Raw genomic sequence first — 23,379 nt, 5'->3', positions numbered from 1 at the left:
TGTACAGGTACAGAGAACAAAGCACAGTAGAGCACAGGCCCTTCAACCCACCAAGACTGCGCCAACACATAATGCTTTTCTAAACTTAAAATCCTTTTGCCTCCTATGGTCCATATCGCTCTATTCCCTGCCTATGCATATATCTGTCAAGCTGCCTGTTTAGCATTATTTTTGTAGCCACCTTCTCCTGGCAATGCATTCCAGGTACTTACCACCCTCTGTATTTTAAAAAAAAAACCTTGCTTATTACATCTTTTTAAAACTTAATCCTTATTACTTTAAACCTATTTCACCTCAATTGACTTTTCTACCTTGGTGAAAAACACTCCAACTATCCATTTTGCCCATACCTGTCATAAGTTTGTAAATGTCTATCAAGTTGTCCCTTATTCTTTGTTCTAATGAAAACAAACCAAGTTTGTCCAATCTTTGCTAATAACTAATATCCTCCAATACAAGCCACATCCTGGTAAACCATTTTTGTACCCTTTCTAAAGCCACCACATCCTTCTTGTAGTGTGGTGACCAGGATTGTAGACAATCTTCCAAATATGGCTGAACTCCGTTCTATACAGCTGTAACATGACTCGCCAATTTTTATACTCTATGTTGTGGTTCTGTTCGCCGAGCTGGGAATTTGTGTTGCATGAGGTTTCGTCCCCTGTCTAGGTGACATCCTCAGTGCTTGGGAGCCTCCTGTGAAGCGCTTCTGTGATCTTTCCTCCGGCATTTGTAGTGGTTTGAATCTGCAGCTTCCGGTTGTCAGTTCCAGCTGTCTGCTGCAGTGGCCGGTATATTGGGTCCAGGTCGATGTGCTTATTGATTGAATCTGTGGATGAGTGCCATGCCTCTAGTAATTCCCTGGCTGTTCTCTGTTTGGCTTGTCCTATAATAGTAGTGTTGTCCCAGTTAAATTCATGTTGCTTGTCATCTGCGTGTGTGGCTACTAAGGATAGCTGGTCGTGTTGTTTCGTGGCTAGTTGGTGTTCATGGATGCGGATCGTTAGCTGTGTTCCAGACAACCGGAAGCGGCAGATTCAAACCACTACAAATGCCGGAGGAAAGATCACAGAAGCGCTTCAGAGGAGGCTCCCAAGCACTGGGGATGTCACCTAGACAGGGGACGAAACGTCTGCAACACAAATTCCCAGCTCGGCGAACAGAACCACAACAATGAGCACCCGAGCTACAAATCTTCTCACAGACTTTATACTCTATGCCCTAAGACAAGCATGCCATATGCCATGTTGAACACCTTATCCACTTTTGGGGAACTGGGCACCTTCACGTCTAGATCCCCCTCTATGTTGATGCAACCCCCTAAGGGTTTTACCATTTATTGTATCCACCCGCCCTTGCCATTAGGTCTTCCAAAATGCATCTAATTGTCCAGATTAAACTCCATCTGCCATTTTTCTCTAGCCTGTCTGTATCCTTTTACAATCCTTCTCACTATCCACAGTTTCCCCCCAATCTTTGTGCTCTCTGCAAACTAAGTAATATGTGACAAACAACAGGGGTCCCAGCACTGATACCTGCAGAGCACCCCTCGTTACAAATCTCCAGTCAAAGAAAAACACCCACCCACTGCTACTGTTTTCTCTGCCTAGGCCAGTTCTGTATTGACTGTACAAGCTCACTGCAGATCCTATGTGACTTCACCTTCTGTATCAGCCTACCACAAGGGACCTTGCTAAAGTCCATATTAGACCACATCTACTGCCTTGCCCTCATCAATCATTTTTGTCATTTACTCAAAATACTTTGGTTTGTGAGACATGACCTTCCCCACACAAAGCCTTGCTACCTGTTGCTAATAAGTCCATATTTTTCCAAATATGAGTAAATCCTGTCCCTAAAATCTTGTCCAACAATTACTGACCCAAGGGTCACCAGCCAAGAAATTCCTGGAGTTTTGCTATGGCTCTTCTTAATTAAAGGAGCAACGTTGGCTATTCTCCAGTCCTCTGGGACCTCTCCTTGACTTAAGAGGATACAAAGATTTTGTGTTAAGACCCCAGCAATATCGTCACCTGACTCCCTCAGGATTCTGGGATTGATAATCTCAGGTTCTGGGGACTTGTTCACCTTAATGTTTTTCAAAACACCCAACACCACTATCTTTTGTATGGATTGACATGCCCTAGCAGATCAACATACCCCTCCTGTGACTTACCATCCATCACGTCCTACTCCTGTTTGAATATAGATACTAAGTATTTGTTAAAGATTTCACCCATTTTGTCTGGCTCCATGCATAATTCCTCCTTTGTACTTAAGTGGACCTACTCTTTCCCTAGTTACCCTCTTGTTCCTTCTATATGTATAAAACACCTTGGTATTTTCTTTCATTCTACTTGCCAGGATGTATCATGCCCTTTTTATTTCAGTTTTCCTCATTTCTTGTTTGAGCTTTTTCCTACTATCTTTGTATTCTTCAAGGGCTCTGTCTTTCTGTAGTTTCCTTTGGACACTTGCAACATAGAGGCTATTTGCTCCATTGTGTCTGCACTGGCTGAATAAACTAATCTCACACTGCAGCACCTGGTCTGTAGCCTTTGAGGTTACAGCACTTCAGGTGCAGATCTAGGTTCCTTTCAAAATGAGTTGAGGATTTCTGCCTCAACCACCAAACTGGGCAGTAAATTTGGGACACCCATGGTCTGTTTTTCCTGAAGTTCCCTTTAATCATCTGCCAATCTTCTGAAGTCTGCACCTGTGGGTAATTGATCTCTCCACTTGGGGAATTAGACCTTCCTTGTCTACTATCCAATCCCCTTCTTGTTTTGTATACTTTTATTAAATCACACCTTGGTCTCCTTTTCTAAGGAAAACAAGCCTAGCCTAACTGATCTGTCCTCATAGCTACAACTTTTGAGCCCTTGCATTGTTCTTGTATGTCCTCTCTGTACTCTGTCCAGACTAATTATGTTCAACTTGTAATGTGATGACTGGAACTGTGTACACAACCCTAGCTGTGGCCTAATCAGTGCTTTGTATAGTTGCAGCATTACATATCTGCTTTTGTATTCAGTACCTTGCTGATTGAAGGAAGGCATTTCACTACCTCATCCACTTGTGGACAGTCTCAAACCTCTGCTACTCCTCTCACTGCCGTCCTGTTTATTGTGTGTACCCTTGCTTTTTTGGCCTCCTCAAAATCATACCCTTACCATTTTCAGGATAGAAATCCATTTGCCACTCATCCACCCACTCAACCAAACCATTTATATCAGCCTGCAGTCAACAGTCATTGTCTTCACTCAGCTATATGGTCAATTTTAGTGTCTGTAAATTTCCCATTCGCACCACTCATGTCTAAATCATTATCATGCACCAGAAGCAGCAAATGGCCCAACATGAGTTCTGTGGAATACCACTGAAATAATTTTCCATTTGCAAAATCATCTGTTGAACATTGCCCTTTATTTTTTGTTACTGAGCACATTCCTTTGTATCCATTGTATTGTGACTTTTCTGACCAGTCTGCCATGTGGGACTTTGTCAAATGTCTTACTAAAATTCATGAGGATTGTATCCACTGCACTAGCGTCATCAATTTGTCTTTTTTTGTTAACATTTCAAAAAATACTTTAATAATTAAAAAAAATTTATACATAGTTACAAATGCAGATTGGTACTGTACAATAGAGTATCAAGGAAATAAACAAACATTGTTGTTTGACTCTATGCAAACAAATCAAAGATATCTTTAATATATGCAAGACTATATTTACATGTGTTTAGGCAATAGGAGGGTCTGATATCAGAACAGACCCCTGATTAACTTCAGCAGGGAATTCTCAGACAGTGTTCTGTACCCACTGCACCTCAGCAGCAGCTGCCTCAAGCTTTGGTGCATTCTCAGCACGTAATCCTGGACCTTGAAATGTGTCCGTCTGCAACACTTGATTGAGGTCAGCTCATTGTTCTGGAAGACCAACAAGGTTCAGGCAGACCAAAGGGCATCTTTCACCAAGTTGATTGTCCTCCAGACGCAGTCGATGTTTGTCTTGGTATGTGTCTCAGGAAACAGACTGTAGAGCACAGAATCCTATGTCATGGTGCTGCTTGGGGGTGAATCTTGACAAAAATCACTACATCCTTCTCCTGATTTCTTTTGCAAGGTGATGTGTGAGAGTATCAACCCCTTGTAGCTGCTTTGAGGGCAACGTGCGTTGGCACAGATTGATTGGTCTCATAGATAGTGCCCTTCTCACCACCAGCCAAGTGATTCTCCGTGCATGTGGAAGAGTTCTGGTGATGAGGTATTCTAAATGACTTTGACAGTCTGCTCAAGGAACCACATGACAGGATCCACCCTCTCCTTTCCCCACAGGGTTTCGAGGACACTCCGCGTGCTGACCATTTCCTGATGGACTTGTGGTCAAAGGTGTTTGTGGTCAAAGGTAGAATCTCAGTATGTAGTGACAAGTCTTATAATAGACAAAATAATTAATCAATTTAGTAAGGCACCATCTCCCTTTAAAACCATACTAATGAACCCTGCTTAATCCAAGCCTTCCCAAGTAATAGTTACTCCTATATTTCAGTATTGATTGTAGTAATTTAGGCCAGTCTGACTGCCCTATCCCTGCTTCCTTTTTGAATGAAGTTAAAAATCACACAACACCAGGTTATAGTCCAACAGGTTTAATTGGAAGCACACTAGCTTTCGGAGCGATGCTCCTTCATCGGGTGATTGAAGGAGCATCGCTCCGAAAGCTAGTGTGCTTCCAATTAAACCTGTTGGACTATAACCTGATGTTGTGTGATTTTTAACTTTGTACACCCCAGTCCAACACCGGCATCTCCGAATCCTTTTTGAATGGTTGTTTGGCAATCTCCAATCCTTTTGTTATTTACCTGTATCCAGTTAGGATTGGAAAATAATCCTTAGAGCATTTCTGCTTCCTCCTTGGATTCCTATTAACAGCTGAGGATGCAATGCATCTAACCCTGGTAGTTTTATCTATTTTCAAGGAGGTCAAATGCCTACAGTTCTTCCTATTACAGGTTGTTCTGGCATAACGTGCATTTTATTAACACAAATTGGCTATAATGTGATTGATGAATTGTGGACACTGTTTGGATAATGCAAACTTTCTATTGAACAGATATAGTGATTTTCTTTTGTGCGATTTTCTATTGCGCGGGGTTGCAGAGGAATGTAACTGTCACTTTAAAGCAAAACGGTCTGTATTATTGTTGTTAAATCACCCTTAAGTAGAATGTTTGCATCTCTCTCCCCTTTGAGAAAGGAGTCTATTACCTGCAAAGTATATGCTGATGTGTTTTTGAAAGTCAAACTTTAAAAGGCATTTTGTTTTCATAGTGGAGAAATCCATGTAAAGGGTATCGAATATTAGTGCGCAATAGAACAGTATAGCACAGAACAGGCCCTTTGGCCCTCGATGTTGTGCCAGCCTTTTATCCTACTCTAAGATAATAACAACAAGACTTCAGGGAAGGAGACAAAAATGAAGTGTAATAGATCAGTGGGGCAAAAGGTTTAATGTTTTTGAGAGTGTAAATTGTTGGTGAGAGGATTTCTGTGTCTCAGGAAGGAAGGAGGCTGTATAATAATTTTAATTAGTTAAAAATGGAGTGAAGAAGAAGAAAATGAAGGATGTTGTACTTGGGAGCTTGCTGTATGCAAATTAATGCCATGTTGCCTGCAGCAACTACACCTCAACAGTATTTTGTTGCCTGTAAAGTACTTTGGGACATCCTGAGGCTGTGTAAATGCAAGTTCTTTGTTTATTTTATTTTGAAGCTCAGCAAAAGTTAGACTGAAGTTCAGAATAATTGCTTTCATAGTATTGATTTTAAAATAGAAATAAAAGGGTTTGCAAAGGGAGAGAAGCAAGAAGTGGAAGATTGAAGAAAAAAATAGTTGATTTAAAATTGAGAATTGGATGCTTTATCTCTTTCCATTTTAAACTTTTCTCTTGTATGAAGGTATTAACTATTGATTTATAATGGTTTTCATTCTGTTGTAACTTGTGTCCATTAATGTTTAGTTTAATTGTGAAAGGCATGCTGTATGATCTTGAGATTTGATTTTATTTTCCCTCAGTTGAAATCTATAATATAGATTATCCTTCCAGACCCAAAAAGGAGAACAGGTTTATCTCATCTGGGTTGAAAAAGTAATGTGGCATTGGTTTAGATGAGTCATAGAGATGTACAGCATGGAAACAGACCCTTTGGTCCAAATCGTACATGCCAACCAGTTATCCTAACCCAATCTAGTCCTACCTGCCAGAATTCAGCCCATATCCCTCCAAACCCTTCCTATTAATATACCCATATAAGTGCCTTTTAAATGTTGCGATTGTACTAGCCTCCACCACACACTCTCCATGCTCTGCGTGAAAATGTTGCCCTTTGGGTCTCTTTTACGTCTTTCCCCCCTCACCCTAAACCTAAGCCCTCTAGTTCTGAACTCCCCACTCCAGGAAAAACACCTTATCGATTTACCCTATCCATGCCCCTCTTGATTTTATAAACCTCTATAAGGTCACCCCTCAGGAGATGGAAAGTTACAATTTCTGCTTCTGTTTGCTCTCTAGTGATCTCAGTTGGCAAGTACTGTTTAAATGTTGAATAGGGCAAGGATTTGTTTAAATCATGATTCAGTACTTGTTGTACAAAGGCATATTTAGTTGCTGGTCTTGGAGGAGGTACTGGAAGGAGGGCTGCTGTGTAATTTTCTGAAGCATGCAAGAGTTGACATTTTCTGAGAAGATGGTGAGCATTTTGAAAATTATAAAGTCCTCTGATTTGGGCATTGATACTCTGCTGGCATTGATCCAGCTATCCTAAGTCACATTCGGTCGAGAATGTTGTAGTGGTTGGAAACTTCTGGTGAAAGGAAGCTAATACTAGTTACTGTCTTCTTTCAATAAAGTTTGTGGCTTGATCCTCATTCTGAAATTACTATTTCAGACTTTCTTTGAATATGATGTAGAATGAGCTTTGTACTGCATTCTGGGGCATGTCATGCTTTATCAAAGGCGCACTCTTGGTTCATGGTGTTGTATGTTGAAGGCTTTGTAAAGAGTGATTTGTCGGAGCTTTCCGATCTCGAGGGCAGAGCATGGAGGCAGGTCTCAACTCAATCTTAGCCTGAAGAGGAATGAACCTTGCTTGTTAGTATTCTTCTAAACCACAGGCTTGTGTAGCTGACCAGGCTTAAGGTTAAACAGAAGCACCCACATGGCCCCAACAGTTCAGTATAAGCACTTGAATGAATGGTTATAGATGGCTGACGACGTGCTCGAAACCTTGGTTTTGAAAGTTAATATGCTAAAACATTATGCAGACCATGTGAGAGAGAGATCATGCTTTGAGATTTTAAAAATTCATGACATTACACCATCCCAATTGGTTGCATAATTGTTACTGGTAATAAATAAAGTAACTCGGCTATTCCTTGTTTTTCCACAAGTTTTGAATGTCCTTAAACTAGAAAAATGTTATGACAAAGTATTTACGCACGGGATAGTGCTGCTGGAGAACTGCTTTTAAAAAAAAAAGCAGTAATTTGTTGCATTTCCTATGGCATGTGTCTTGGCCAAATGTGGTACTTTCTGTTGCTAGATCTGGAAAATTGGTTAAAACCTTGCCACTGTCCTCCGTTCAAACTGGTATCTCTCTCTTTCTATCTCTGTCTTTCAGTCTTTCCTAATCTCTCTCTTTGCACACCCCCTTCCCCCCCCCGCCCCCCCAAAAAAAAACCTGGTGCAAATGGCAGATTCTTATTCTCTTCTATCTCCTGCAATCATTCCAATAGACCCTACCCCTCTCATTTCTGCTTTTGAGTCCACAATTGTAATATTCATATCTAGATACCAATCAGAAACACTTGCTGATTTCTTTTGCTCCTCCTCAAGCTGCCCCATCCCATTAGTCTTCACACTTTGATGCTGAGGCCGTTTGAAACATCATGATTGCTTCTCTGATTGAGACGATTTGTTCAGACTTTGAATTGATGCCTGCAATCTTTATGTAGTTTGCCAAACCACTTGCAGTGTTTAGCTCTACAGCCATCAGGACATTGGTAATCGCTGTTTTTTAGCATGCTGAAATAGTTAAATATATTTATTGAAGCGTCAACCAATTGATTGTTACTGAATTTCTCACACAGCAAAAGTTATTTGTCTAAACTCTAGTTTGGTAAATGCTTCCGCTTGAAACTGCTGCAGGCTTGGTAGTAATTTAAAATTTATTACTAAGGAACCTGCTGTGTTGATGGGGTAGATTTATAATGCAGCATACTGGTAAATTTCAGTTCTATCACAGGTTTTTGACCTTAAAAGATTTTGGGAAGATCTGCAAACTTGAGACAAATTGCTTCTTGTGAGAGGGAAGCATTTGTCTGATGCCTGATTTTTTTTTCTTGGAAATGTCACAGGATATTCTTGCAGCACTTAATGCCAGAATAAAATTAATGGTTTTGATGGCAAGGGTGCTTTCGTTCTGAAGGTAGAGAATGAAATCACCACCTGTGGTCATGCTTCTGGGGCATTCTCATTTGTATTGACATGCTGTAAAATATATGGAATATTAAGATCTTCCTTCATTTTGGTATGCACCAACAGATTGAGCTTGATAGAGCTTGAAATTGTGTGGATTTAGAGAGACTGAATGTCAGTTTTTAAAACTATTAAATTTTTAAATGCTTTGAAGTTGATCTGAGCTTTGTTTTTTTTTATTGTCTGTACAACTGTCTTTAGCTGAAGACTGGTAATTTGTGGATCCTTCTGTTTGTAATAACTTGCCTTCTGTATTTCCGTATGTAGAAAATGAAGTGAGAAGGAGAGAATGTACCACCTGACTAATATAAATGGAGAAATTTGTAACTTTCAACACAACATTCCATTATGTTTTGTACACATGAGTGTTTGGTACCAAAGAAAATCAATTGAAACTACTTCATGATATCTGATTAATATTGTGATGTTTTATGGGGAATGTACTTAGTGACACTAACATTTTGATAAAGTTCCGTAATCTGTTTGAGATTTTTGTTTGCTTGAATTATGAAACACCCAATAACACAAATCTAGATTTTAAACTTTGGATCTTTACTATATGTGGAGAGAGCATTTTGTGTTGTATAACATTTTAAGCTCTCTCTTCTCTCCTTCCACGTCTCTCCCCTCCGTCCTCTGTCTCTCCCCACCACCGTCGCTCACTCTCACCGCTCACTCTCTCCCCTCTCCATTTGTGTATCCCTCTCTCTCTGTCGCACCACCCTCTCATTTATAAGTATGTTACAGGCATTGATGATAGTGTGATAAATTGTAAATTTGTTTTTTCATGTTGACTTTGAAGGAGCTTCCTTTTTTGACAGTTGTTAATGGCTAATAACATCATTGATTAGATCAAAATAACATTTAAAATGATTTTTTTTCTCTCTGCTTATCCAAGGCACTAGATGTTACTTTCTACCAGACTGATTGCCGAAGACTTTGGTGAAATATCATGGCCTGTATTGTAACACAAAGTCGAAGGTTAGGAAGATTAGATAAATTGTGAGGTGGTAGTTAGTGAAGGGATCAGTTAGTCATTCAATAGTGTTTTTCAGTATAACAGTGTTTATTCAATTCCCTTTCTGGCTGACATTGATTTGGGGGACATATTTTTGCCTTGCCCCTATGAATGGGAGATGATGGCAAACCATTGCAGGCGAGAACTGCCAATAAAACAGCTCCAGTAGAGCATCAGCATGCAATGAGCTAAGATCATGTGTCTGGACATAACATATGTGAATTAATGAAGTGATTCAGTAATGCCAAATTTTACTTCAAATTTCTAAATATTGTAAAGGGGAGGTAGGGTGATCTATGGTTTGAGTTCCTCAGTGAGAATAGCACAAAAACTCCCTCTTCTCTCCCCCCCCGAAAAAAAGTTATTGTTTCTTAAGCAGTTAAATCAGAGTGAGTAACAAAGGATGCTTGTTTTCTGTTTGAATAGAAGAGACGCTTGTTGGTTTGATACACTTAACACTTGTGACAATCGATAAACATGTTCTGTAGAATGCCATTTGGAAATTCTAGCTGTCTTGTGGACTATGCAGAGCATACAACACCAGGTTATAGTCTAACAGGTTTATTTGGAAGCACTAGTTTTCGGAGCGCTGCACCTTCAGGTGGTTGTGGAGAATAAGATTGTAAAACACAGAATTTATAGTGAAAGTTTACAGTGTGATGTAACTGAAATTTTATATTGAAACAGACCTGGATTGTTTAAGTCTGTCATCTTTTAGAATGACCATGTTGGTTTCAGTTCTTTCATATGTAAATTGCAAAATTTTTTAAAAAGAGATGCAAGGTCCTTTGGGGAAGCAGTGACAACTGGTACATTTGATCATAGCACAGGGGATAGTTTTAGGCACTTTTAAGTTTACCACTGTAGCAATTTGGATAGGTTATCTTGGATTTATTGGAGGAAGTCCATTAGCAAATAGTTGGTGGGGATAGATAATAATTAAAAGAAATATTACGTCCTGTAAATGCTTTAGAACCATTCCATACCCCCATGTTAAAATTTGGGAGGATAAAAGAGGTGAGGGAGTCTTTTGCTGAAGTAAGGGCATAACAAACCACTTCATCCTCGTCAAATATTCTATTATGGCTTTCGAGAAACAATTTGTTAGTGAAAGATAATATTTCCCCTTTTTCTCCTTTTATGGCGTGTTCTATTTGAATGGGGCAAAGCTTACCAGGGTTGCCTGTAGAACAACTGAAATCAAACTGGCACATAATACCTTGACAAGGTAAAGACCATTGCGGCTTGTTCTGTAATTGGATTGTTCGATCTTGTTGATGCAGTTGACCACTACGACAGTCATCTTGAGTAATGTTCCACACATCGAAGGAGTCAGTTTCTTGGCATACAAGAATATCATCTGAGTATAAACGTTATACAATCTCCCGTTGTTCAGTATCATACAAATAGACAGTCCTTTCTTGTGCACTAATGCTGGCAATGGCAAGTCCATATAGCAGAGCGAGATTGATCTTCAGGTCCACTTTTGTTTATCATTTATATAAATGATTTAGAGTCATAGTCATAGAGATGTACAGCACAGAAACAGACCCTTCGGTCTAACTTATCCATGCTGACCAGATATCCCAACCCAATCTATTCCCACCTGCCAGCACCTGGCCCATGCCCGTCCAAGTGCCTTTTAAATGTTGCAATTGTGCAAGCCTCCCCCACACACGCACCATGTTCTGCGTGAAAACGTTTCCCCTCTCACCCTAAACCTATGCCCTCTAGTTCTGGACTCCCCCATCTGTGGGAAAAGACCTTGTTTGTTTATCCTATCCATTCCCCTCATGATTGTATACACCTCTATAATGTCACCCCTCAGCCTTCGACGCTCCAGGGCAACACTTAACCTATTCAACCTCTCCCTGTAGCTCAAATCCTCCGACCCTGGTAACATCCTTGTAAATCTTTTCTGAACTCTTTCAAGTTTCACAACATCCTTCTGATAGGAAGGAGACCAGAATTTAATGCAATATTCCAACAGTGGTCTAACCAATGTTCTGTACAGCAGCAACATAACCTCCCAATTCCTGTACTCAATACTCTGACCAATAAAGGAAAGCATTCCAAACGCCGCCTTCACTATCCTATCTACCTGAGACTCTACCTTTAAGGAGCTATGCGCCTGCACTCTAAGGTCTCTTTGTTCAGCAGCTTTAGGACCTTTGGATGAGAATTTAGGAGACATGGTTAGTAAGTTTTTACATGACCCCATAGTGGACAGTGAAGAATGTTATCTAAGACTACAAAGAGATCTTGGTCAGTGGTCTGAGGAGCGGCAAATGGAGTTTAATTTGGATAAATGTGAAGTATTATATTTTGCTAAAACAAATAAAGGCAGGGCTTATACAATTAATGGTAAAGCCCTGGGAGCGTTGAGGAACAGAGACTTAGGAGGTACTTAATACTTTAAAATTTGCATCACCCTGTAGACGGGGTGGTTAAGGCATTTAGCATGCTTGCCTTCATTGCTCAGACCTTTGAGTATAGGAGTTGGGATGTTACGTTGAGGTTGTACAGGATGTTGGTGAAGCCAGTTCTAGTTGCCCTGCTATAGGAAAGATATTACTAAGTCGGAGAGAGTTTTAGGAAAGATTTACCAGGATGTTGATGGGAGTGGAAAGTTTGAGTTAGAGTTATAAAGGCTGAGACCTTAATCACTGGAGTGTAGGAGTTTGAACAGTGACCTTAGAGGTTTATCTATGCCCCTCATGATTTTATAAGATGAATATCAAGGGTCTTTTCCTTAGGTTGGAGAAGTTCAAAACTAGGGGCCATATTTTTAAGATGAGAGGAGAAAGATCTAAAAAAGACATAAGGGGCAACTTTCTTACACAGTGGTTTGCATGTAGAATGAACTGCCAGAAGAAGTGATGGTTGCAGATATAGTTACCAGATTTAAAAGGGATTTGGATAAATACATGAATAAGAGAGGTTTGGAGCGATATGGGCCAAACACAGACAAGTGGGACTAGTTCAGCATTGCTGACAGCCATGACAAGCTGCTTGGCTTTGTGTTTGAGCTAAAACATGTTGAGACAAAAGTATTGTGAACATTTGTTATGTCTAGGTTTGTTGCTTTTATTTTTCCATCTCTAATTGCATGATTAGGTTGCAGTGCTGCTGAGGACTTTTAACCTGTTGAGCAAATGTCAGATTTGAAATGGACCATAATGCTGAATAATTTTGATAGAAACGTTTATGCTAAAATTATGATTCAACAATGGGACTATTTGCCTTTGTGCTTTCAGAAAATTTTACGGTGGTAAACCTCAGTCCAGTTGTACCAGGATTCAAATAAATGTGCACTATTCCAGTGGTGCTAACATTTTTTCCTCTTGCCCCACACAGTTCATAACGTGAAGTTATTTTGAGTGGGTTGAGGATAAAGGTATTGTAAATGTCTGTGACCAGGGATTTGGCAACTATTGGCACAAGTTCACCTACTTTATGCAAATGTTATGTTTACCATATGTCTTGTTTTTATTTTCATCTGTTTCGCAAAGTATTATGAATTGAAATTTATCTAATTGCATTTGAATTGATCGGTATCATCTTCTAATATGTCTTCAGAAAATCTGTTCACTCTAATATAGTTTCAAGTGCGCACTGACTACTTTTCTGAACAAGATAAAATAACTTGCCATGATCTATATTTATTTACTTTAGAATATCACATTCAGCCTTCCCTTTTCTACTGAGAGCTTCCTGAATTTACATAATTGCTCCTCATGTTCCAATCCTTTCATCTCACTTTTTTATTAAAATGATGCAGGAGAGACATGATATCCTTTTTGCAATGTTTAATCTAGAACCATTCACTATTTTCTAAATATCACCACACCAATCTGTTTATAATGTAGGGTTACTGTACTTTAGTTCAATGATTTTTTTTTAGTCACAGCATCTGATTTGCTTTTACTAGCTGCTAGTGACTGTTGCAGAGAAAGTTTTAATATCTTGGCAGTGTGGAAGAACAGAGGGATCTGGGTGTGAAAGTACATAGATCCCTCAAAGTTGCCACCCAAGTGGATAGGGTTGTTCAGAAAGTATATGGTGTTTTGGCTTTCATTAACAGCGGGATCGAGTTTAAGAGCTGTGAGGTTTTGCTGCAGCTCTACAAGTGAGACCACACTCAGAATATTGTGTACAGCTCTGGTCGCCCTACTGTAGGAAAGATACAAAGTCTTTGGAGAGGGCACACAGAAGGTTTACCAGGATGCTGCCTGGACTGGAGGGCTTGCCTTATGAAGAAAAATTGAATAAACTCAGACTTTTCTCTCTGGAGAGAAGGAGGAAGAGAGATAACCTGATCGAGGTGTATAAAATAATGAGAGGAATAGATAGTCAATAGCCAGAGACTTTTCCCCAGGGCAGGATGGACTGGTACGAGAAGTCATAGTTTGAAGATATTAAGAGGAAGGTATAAACGAGATGTCAGAGGTAGGTTCTTTATGCAGAGAGTTGTGAATGCATGGAATGCGTTGCTACCTATGGTGGTGGAAGCAGAGTCACTGGGGACATTTAAGCGACTGCTGGACGTGGATAGCAGTGAGTTGAGGGGTGTGTAGGTTAAATTACTTCATTTTACACTAGGATTAAACCTCTGCACAACATCGTGGGCCAAAGGGCCTGTTCTGTGCTGTACTTTTCTATGTTCTATCAATCAAGACCTTCTGGTTTCTCTTTCATTTTGCATTTACATTGTTTTCATTTAAGTGATCTTCCCTTCCTGGAGTTTTGATCCTGTATGAAGCGCTTTGCATTTCAGTACATCAAATATGTATTTTTCCAGAGTTGTTACAGTTTTAAAAATAATCCTGTGTAAAAATAATCCTGTAAATTCGACTGACACTTCTCAGATTTCACTAATGATTTTAACAGGACTGTAAATGTTTTATTACATAAGATGCAGATTGCTCGCACTGCAGTCTGTCACAATCATTCTACTGAAGAAAATGTCCATGGCTTAATGAACAGAGAAAATAGCCTTTCCTTATTCAATATGTCAAAACCCTTCATACCTTGTCTCCAGTGAAAATAGTCTCAATATTTTGAGCTTTAACTCGGTAACTCGGTTACCCTTTTCTAGTAACATTCTGAATCTTTGCTTTCTTTTTTCCCCTCTGACTTTAATGACTTCTCTATAATAGGCCACCTACAATATTTGAGCTAAGTGCTAAAGTTATTGCTTATTCTCACTCTTCTGAGCCAAGTACCTCATTATCTCAATCAGCAGACTCTTAAAGGTGAACTGAAAGAACTGTGGTTGCTGTAAAGCAGAAACAGAAATTGCTGGAAAAGTTCAGCAGGTCTGGCAGCATCTGTGAAGAGAAATTAATATTTCGGGTCCAGTAACCTTCATCAGAATCTGCTGAGCTTTTCCAGCAATTTCTGTTTCTGAATCTTTTAAGGAATTGTAGTACCCTGCATGAGTGCACCCAGGTTAACTTAAGGAGCTGTCTGATGATGCAATCCTGAAACTTCAGCGATGTAAGGGGAAGTACTTGCAAAATTTAGAAATATCTCCAGTCTTGATTGATTACATCAGAAGACTTCAGAGGTACCTGGTGTAAGTTGCTCTTGACTGCTCTTCATCTAGTTGTCGTCCCATGTCCTCCCTCAGCCGAAGCAAAACACTCAGAGACACAGTATAGTTTTACCTCCTTCATCTTTATTTCGGGCCCTGGAGGCAGAGAGAGCGATTACTTACATGCACAAGGACATGAGTTCACGGTCTTCTCTGGAACAGCAGTTTCTCAATGAACTATATAGTCATTTTGCAGGGAGGAGCATCCAGATAAAGCAGCATATATATTAATTGGGTGACTGTTTCAATCAACGAGTATCAATAATAAAGATTAAGCCATCTGCTGTTACACCATGAGTAACTGACTTCACATAATGAATACTTTTCACCCTGTTAACTGACATTACATACTGAATGTTTTCAATATTGTTAAACGGCTCCACATAATCAATGCTTTTCCACCTTGTTAACCAATTACCCTTGCGTGCAGCACCCCATTGTTAACTGTAAGGTCCTATTTGATCTGAGTCATGCTCAGTGGAACCTCTTGTTTCACAAAATGCAGAACTTTGCTCTTTCCGTGCCTGCTTATACCCTATACATGTTCTCATTCCCTCCTTTTATCATTTCATGGTAACCAATGGCAGTACAAGCTTTCATAAGACTCTGACAATCCATATTTAAGCAGGTTATTGACACAGCATACAATGATTATGACAACAAAAATTACTAGTCCGTTACAGCAAATAGAATTTGAAGAATCCTCCCACATGGAAAAAAAAAATCGCCAGTAAAGTTCTTAAATCCATAGTCCTTAGTGACCACTCCAATTCCTCCAAGTTGAGTGGAAATGAGCCAGTTCTCCAAAACCTCCTTTAGTAAAGTCCAACCTGAAAACAAAATTCGGTCTGGTCTTGTGCATCACTCCACAGAGAAATCTGAATTCTTGAAGAATGGCAATTAAATACTTAAACTGACATCCTTCCAGAGATGCTTCACATGGAGGATACCAACGCACCTGAGTGTGCAGTGCAGCAGCTGCAACTGCAGGCTAGGTGAATGCAGCATTCTTTGCTGCTTCTGCTCCTGCTCTGCTGTTAAATGTAACAAAACCAACTTGCTGTTATGATGTTAGCTTGACCAGTGAACCTTCATATCCCTTCAAATGATCGAAAGATAAGGTAAAGCTCACGTAGTTTAATGTCTATAGGAAGGCCACTGACAAAAAGCATACCAACCTCCTCTTCACTGTTGTTAACTTCACTTTTCGTGCTCATGACTGAGGAATTGATTGAATCCATTGGATCAGGTTTTGGAGGGGTGGGCGGTGGTCCCAAGGCGTGCTTTATCTATGAATGTTAGCTGCTGAAAATATCTTTACTTTTCCTCTCTCATAGGGGAAAAAATGCTTAATTTCCTCATTCCTGCTCCCACCATACTCTATAACATCCAATTATTAGAGTCAGATAGCATGAAAAGAGACCCTTTGGTCCCACCAGTCCGTGCCAAACCTAATCCCAAACTAAATGAGTCCCACCTATTTGGTCATGGCCCATATCCCTCCAAAATTTTCCTGTTCATGTACATATGTACCGTATGTTCATGTACCGTACCGGGCGGCACGGTAGCACAGTGGTTAGCACTGCTGCTTCACAGCGCCAGAGACCCGGGTTCAATTCCCGCCTCAGGCGACTCTCTGTGTGGAGTTTGCACATTCTCCCCGTGTCTGCGTGGGTTTCCTCCGGGTGCTCCGGTTTCCTCCCACAATCCAAAAAAAATGTGCAGGGGTTAGGTGAATTGGCCATGCTAAATTGCCCGTAGTGTTAGGTGAAGGGGTAAATGTAGGAGAATGGGTCTGGGTGGGTTACGCTTCGGTGGGTCGGTGTGGACTTGTTGGGCCGAAGGGCCTGTTTCCACACTGTAAGTAATCTAATCTAATCCCATATTCACAATCGGGGACTTGCTTTGTAAGTAATTCGTTTGCATTTGTTCACTATATAATATAATCTTAATGTGGTGTCTTTCATGAACTACTTTTAAGAAGTCAGGCTAAAGCATCTAGCATCTTAGGGCAAGGCACTAGTAAGGAGGGAAGATTCAGCTAACCTCTAAACTAGTGATCAGAGGACACCAGGGGTGAGTTTTAAAAAGACCCCATAAATTATAGGGAGAAGAGCTTAATGTGCATTGTTTTAACATCCCTTTGAGTATTGTGCTACAAACTGTGGCTCTATACAGGTCATAGATAATAGAATATTTCTCTCAGAAATACGTTGAACTGAAGCCAGCTATATAACCAAGTTTCTTGTACAGCAGTATTTATTTTTTAATTAGAATAAAATGCTGTTTAAAGAATGATCAGATTCATCCATTTATGATTTGTTGTGGCAATATACATCTTTGGAATACAAAGGATAACAGCTGCATGTCCAGCACAATGCCAAGCTAGCAGGGATGCCTCAGAAATGTGCACTTTTTCTTCAACTGAGGATTTCCTGCTACCATGGTTGACAAGGCCCTGAGCCATATCTGACCTATTTCTTGTAGTTCTTCCCTCCCACGACACCAAGAAGGTCCCCAGGCACCTGCTTTCCATTCCTGCACCATCTGCGTACAAAGGTTCATAAACTACCATTTCTGCCTCTCCAGCAGGATGCCATCACCAGACTCTATCCCTTCCTTCTTTTGTTAGCATTTTGCAGGGACTGCTCCCTTGGGAGGCCCTGGTCCACTTCTTGTCCACTCCTAACTGCTCCTCTCACCTTCCTATGCGGTGGTCCCAAGGCATGCTTTATCTGTGAATGTTAGCTGCTGAAAATATCTTTACTTTTCCTCTCTCATAGGGGAAAAAATGCTTAAGGTGCAACATCTGCCTGTTGAAGTAGCAATTTCCCTATATTTCACTTAATCTGGTCTACTATATCTGTTGTTCACAATGTGGTCTCCTGTACTCTGGAGATATGAAACCCAGACCAGGTACCGCATTGCACAGCACTTGAGTTCTGACTGTAAATATGATCCTGAGCTTCCAGTTGCCTGACACTTTACACAACCTGTGTTCCTTGATCAGCTTTTCTGTCTCGGGCCTACTGCAATGTTCCAGCATAGCTCAGCACACGTTGGAAGAACAGCATCTCATTTTCCACTTGAGAACCCTGCAGTGTTCAGGACTCAATATCGACTTCAATAATTTTAGAACCTGAGCACCACTTCCACTGCGCTTTGCTCACCCCCACACCCCAGGCCCTGTAATGACATCAGCTGCTTTCAGTACAGTCAACACATTTTCACCTACTTATTGTCCCTGTTATCAATTGTTCTTCCTTGGTTATCCCATTGTCCAGCTAACTCACTTTTTCTCTTTCACTCCCCGTTTCCCTCTCTCGGCTCTGTCTTCACTTATCTGCTTGCTTCTTCCTCTTTCCTCCTCCACTCACTGCCCATATACCGTAGCCCCTGGTCATTAACATAAAAACTGTCTTTTCTTAGCTGCTATCACTTTTGAAAAGAATCACTGGTCTCAAAATGCTAACTCTACTTTTTCTCCACTAATGCTGCCAGACCTCCTATATTTCTTTGGCAATTTGTTTTTTTAGCATTTTGGAATATTGAATTGAGAAGGTAATATGTCTTTAGTGCTTGTTGTATGGGCATGCTGGTAAACTGCACTTTGAGCTGCTGCTCATGAAGGTTGCTGGCATCTTCCCTCAGTCAGCTTCTCCATTTAATCAGATGATAGCAGATCTGACATTCCTCACATCCACTTTCCTCTCTTTTCATGGGAGAGTCTAGAACTACAGGAAGGATGTTGTGATACTTGAAAGGGTTCAGAAAAGATTTACAAGGATGTTGCCAGAGTTAGAGGGTTTGAGCCATAGGGAGAGGCTGAATAGACTGGGACTATTTTTTCCGCCGTGTCGGAGGCCAACCTTGTAGAGGTTTATAAAATCATGAGGGATGTTGATAGGGTAAGTTGACAAGATCTTTTACCTGGGGTGGGGGAGTCCAGAATTAGAGGGCATAGATTTAGGGTGAGAGGGGTAGGTTTTTCATGCAGAGTGGTGCATGTATGGAATGATCTGTCTGAGGAATTGATGGAAGCTGGTACAATTGCAACATTTAAAAGGCATCTGGATGGGTTTATGAATAGGAAAGGTTTAGAGGTATATAGGCCAAGTGCTTGCAAATGGGACTAGATTAATCTAGGATAGCTGGTCAGCATGGACAAGTCAGACTGAAAGGTCTGTTTCTGTGCTGTACATCTCTTTGACTCTATATGACTAGAGGAACGGTCATTGAATTAAGGAGTGCCAATTTAAGAATGAGGTGAGGAAGAATTTCCTCTGAGGGTTGAGTGTCTTTGGAACTCCTTGCCACAGAGAGCGGTGGGATGGAGTTTGTATATTTTTGAAGACTGAAAAAGATTGCTTCTTGAGCATTAGGTGGTTCAAGGGTTATGAGAAAAGGGCAGGAAAGTGAATGTGAGGAGTGTTGGATTAGCCATGATCCTATTGAATGGCAGAGCAGGCTTGAGGGGCCAAATGGCCTACTCCTGTTCCCAGTTCTTGTGGTCTAACTGAATGGCTTGCTCTGCTATTTCAGAGGGCAGCTACATTACTTTGGGTCTGGAATCTCATGTCGGCCAGACCAAGTAAGGATGACAAACCTAATTCATTATAGGACAGTAGTGAACCAGATTTTTAAAAAATATGATAATCAATGATGTGTATGTGGTTGCATGCCCAGCTTTAATTCCAAGTTTTGTTAAATTTAAATTTCACCATCTGTCATGGTGTGATTCAACTTGTACCCAAATCTGGGTTATTTGTTCAGTGACATTACTGCTACTCTGCTGCCTATGTCAACTGTAGTATTTGGAAAAGTTAAGTTTGTATGTTGTATCCTCCAGTCTACATTTCCTGTTTGCATCTGCTGTACAGCTGGTTAATTTGCAGAAAACATAGTCTGTGTTGTGCTAGAGTTTATCGTGTACAAATCGCGCATTGCGATGTAGCAATGCAGTAGAGATAAACTGGTCATTCTATCATTACTGTTTGTTTGATATTGGTGATGTTTGCTTGCTTATGTGGGCTGTTTTGGGGCATTTTGACAGCTTTGTGATATCAATATTTATTTTCAGCTACATCATAATTGCTGGCTGAGCGAATAAATACATTTCTATTGTGTGGAGGCAGAGGAGCAATCAGTTGAGGCAAGAAGATATATTTTCCACAGTATATTCAGCAAAATAATTTTGAGGTAGTGTGGAAGTGCAATAATGACAAACTATAACATTGTTGATCTATTTTTGTTTGTACAGTCATGCCTGGCTTGGAGACAGCCCCCACTAAAGTTGATTTGCATTTTGATTTTTAATTGCACTGCCTACAGTTGCATTTCATTGATATGTTGACTATATTTTGCTGAAGTCGGCATGTTTGGAGGAAGGGTGAGGAATATTATCAGATCAACAAAATTGCAACCTTCGAACTTTGGACTGAAAGTTGTGATCTGAACCTCAGCAAATCATTGGATATTTTTCAGTGGTGCTACTGTCATTTACATTAAGTCTGGCTCTGTTTCTCAGCACAGCACAGTGACAAATGTGTTTATATGAAGGTGCTATCTGGATGAGAGAGTTCGATTTGAGTACAATAATATTGATGCTTTGAGTCTGGCTCTTGGGATCTGACCTAAAACAACAACAAAACGCAAGTGTCCGTAAAATGTTATTGCGGTCTCACTGAAAAATGACATCAAATTTAGAATTCTGGTCTTTACTGAATGGTCTTTACTGAAACTTTATACATGACCTCCCTTTCCCTCAGCTTGCCTCTTCCTATTCTGCCCTTGACTTGATAGTATTCACCCTCTCTGTCTTATGCATCAAACCTCCATTTAACTGTGTCAATTGATATCTGCTCTAGATATGCAGTCCAGATTTGTCCTAAATTATTTATTTAACCAGTTTGTGGCTGTGGCAAATTTTATGCTCTTTACTGGACTCTTCTCCCAATGGAAAACAGAAATCAGAACTCTTCCTAGTCTTCTCTTCCCAAGAGGGAAGTACCCCAGCAGCATTGATCTTTCCTGATGGTTGCATTTTCTCAATTATACTAATGTGGTTGCAAACCTAGTGCTTCTCCAGTACTTCAAAAACCTTTTTTAATATTACAGAGAATAATGTGTTCTAAATATGCTCTGCCTAAGTTTACATGTTAATGTAACTTTCCCCTGCCTGTATTTGTGTTCTCATCCAGTAGAATTGAAACCCAGCACCACCTTTTCTGCATTTGTTGTGGTAGTGATTTTAAGCTGTCATCTGTACATCTGGATTCACAGATTTAAAAAAATGTTCTTGTGGCCTTGTTCCTCTGCATTCAGTTTCTTTCCATCCAAGAAATATATGACTTCTTTATTCACCCTATTAAAATTAATCACTTTACACTATACTCGGTTTCAGTTGTCAGTAATTTTACTGTATTTTGGTACTGTCTCCACATTATCATTAAGTCAGTAATCTGTTTTTTTAAATACAACTTCAAAATTCAACATAGAAATTGTATCTTAAAATCTTGTCAGCAGAGCCCAGGTACTTTGTCAAATTCTGAAATTTGTTTTTGGCCATATGCAAGCTTAGACAGCTTGTGATTATTCTAAAATGCTACCACATTCAAGGAATCAGATCTGCTCCACATGGATCCCTTGGGTGAGCTTGTAAAGTGCTTTGGTTTCACTCAGTAATACAAATCATAACCATTTTTATGTAGTTACTTGATGTTCTGTGTCACACTGAAATCAACTGAATTATTTGCTTCCTTTTTTTGTCATTTACTGTGCATCAGTGTAGTTTGACAAGATATCAGAATGAGAGTCGATGAGGAAAATATATTAAATTTGATTCATCTATCCAGAAATGTCAAGCAGCATAGCATCTCTTTTTGTTGCAAGCATTTGGTTCTTCAAGAATTCCAAGATTTCTGCTTTGCAAGTACCTTTCTCTAGCTTGAAGCTGTAATTTCTTCTTCTGGATTGTTAAATGGTAGAGCAGGCTCAAAGAGCCAAATGGCCTGCAACTGTTCTTTTTTGTTTCTTTCACTTTTCCATGCTGAAAAGCTCATGTTCTTGTGTAGTGGCTTAAGAATCAATCTAATTGAAATGTTTGAATGGATTGAAGAATTTGATAATGGAGATAAAAACTATTTATGTTGGTAAGGAATTCCAGAACCAGGGTTTATAAACAGAACATTAGAGCTAGGCTGTTCTGTTGTGATGTCAGGAAGCATTTCTTCTCATTGTACTAGAAATCTGGAAATGTCTTTTCTCTCCCAATCTCTCAAAAGCTATTGAGGTGATATTAGCAAATAGATTATTGTTAACTAGGCGTAGTTTGTAGATATACAGCAATGGTTGGTAAATGGAGTTAAGGATGCAGATCAGCTATGATTTGAGTTAAAGGCTTAAAATCTAAATGGTGGTCTGTTCTGCCAAAACTTTGTTGCAAGTAGGAAACATGTAAGCAGACCACAACAATTTATTTTTGTTAAATTTTAATCTAGTCCTAAGATCTGAGAAAATAGTTGACAACTGTAATCGGTCTATAAATTTCTTTGCAAATCATGCTTCTGGAAAGTTAAATAATCTGAGTTATTACTTTAAAGTCATACTGCATCTGTATAGAGGTTAAAAACAATGACTGCAGATGCTGGAAACCAGATTCTGGATTAGTGGTGCTGGAAGAGCACAGCAGTTCAGGCAGTATCCAGGGAGCTTTGAAATCGACTTTTCGGGCAAAAGCCCTTCATCAGGAATAAAGGCAGTGAGCCTGAAGCGTGGAGAGATAAGCTAGAGGAGGGTGGGGGTGGGGAGAAAGTAGCATAGAGTACAATGGGTGAGTGGGAGAGGGGATGAAGGTGACAGGTCAGGGAGGAGAGGGTGGAGTGGATAGGTGGAAAAGGAGATAGGCAGGTAGGACAAGTCCGGACAAGTCATGGGGACAGTGCTGAGTCACTTCCGCCCCAATCATGGCCACTCCCACAACCACTTCCACCCCTCACAATTCCTCATGCATCACACGTGACATCACTTCCGCCCCTCATATCATCGCTGATGCCACATGCTCAGTGACTTCCGCCACCCCTACTGCTGTGGTCACCACCACTTCCACCCCCACCAGCGCCACTCACCTGGACTCTGCTGACATGCCTCCCACTGTCACTATCCCCACCCCCCCGTACCCCGAGGGGGACACTAGCCCTGCTCATGACTCCACCCCCATTCCCCCC

General features: G+C 40.3%; 1 protein-coding gene across 5 annotated transcripts in view; it reads left to right on the top strand.

Annotated features, from left to right (window-relative positions):
• The window catches only part of vmp1 (vacuole membrane protein 1), a 202,678-nt gene that overhangs the window by 4,688 nt on the left and 174,611 nt on the right, over positions 1-23,379 (top strand). Inside the window, exon 1 of one of the 5 annotated variants that reach the window (XM_043718130.1) lies at positions 8,041-8,065. The exons of 3 other annotated variants lie outside the window; for them this stretch is intronic. The gene's annotated coding sequence lies outside the window, so the exon portion shown is untranslated. Of the gene's footprint in view, positions 1-8,040; positions 8,066-20,689; positions 20,806-23,379 lie in introns of those variants that run through there. One more of the 5 variants, XM_043718129.1, reaches the window with a different exon arrangement.

The sequence above is a fragment of the Chiloscyllium plagiosum genome, chromosome 28 (genome assembly GCF_004010195.1).
Source record: "Chiloscyllium plagiosum isolate BGI_BamShark_2017 chromosome 28, ASM401019v2, whole genome shotgun sequence".
NCBI classification, from domain to species: domain Eukaryota; kingdom Metazoa; phylum Chordata; class Chondrichthyes; order Orectolobiformes; family Hemiscylliidae; genus Chiloscyllium; species Chiloscyllium plagiosum.
This window is presented reverse-complemented; position numbering and strand designations above follow the sequence as displayed.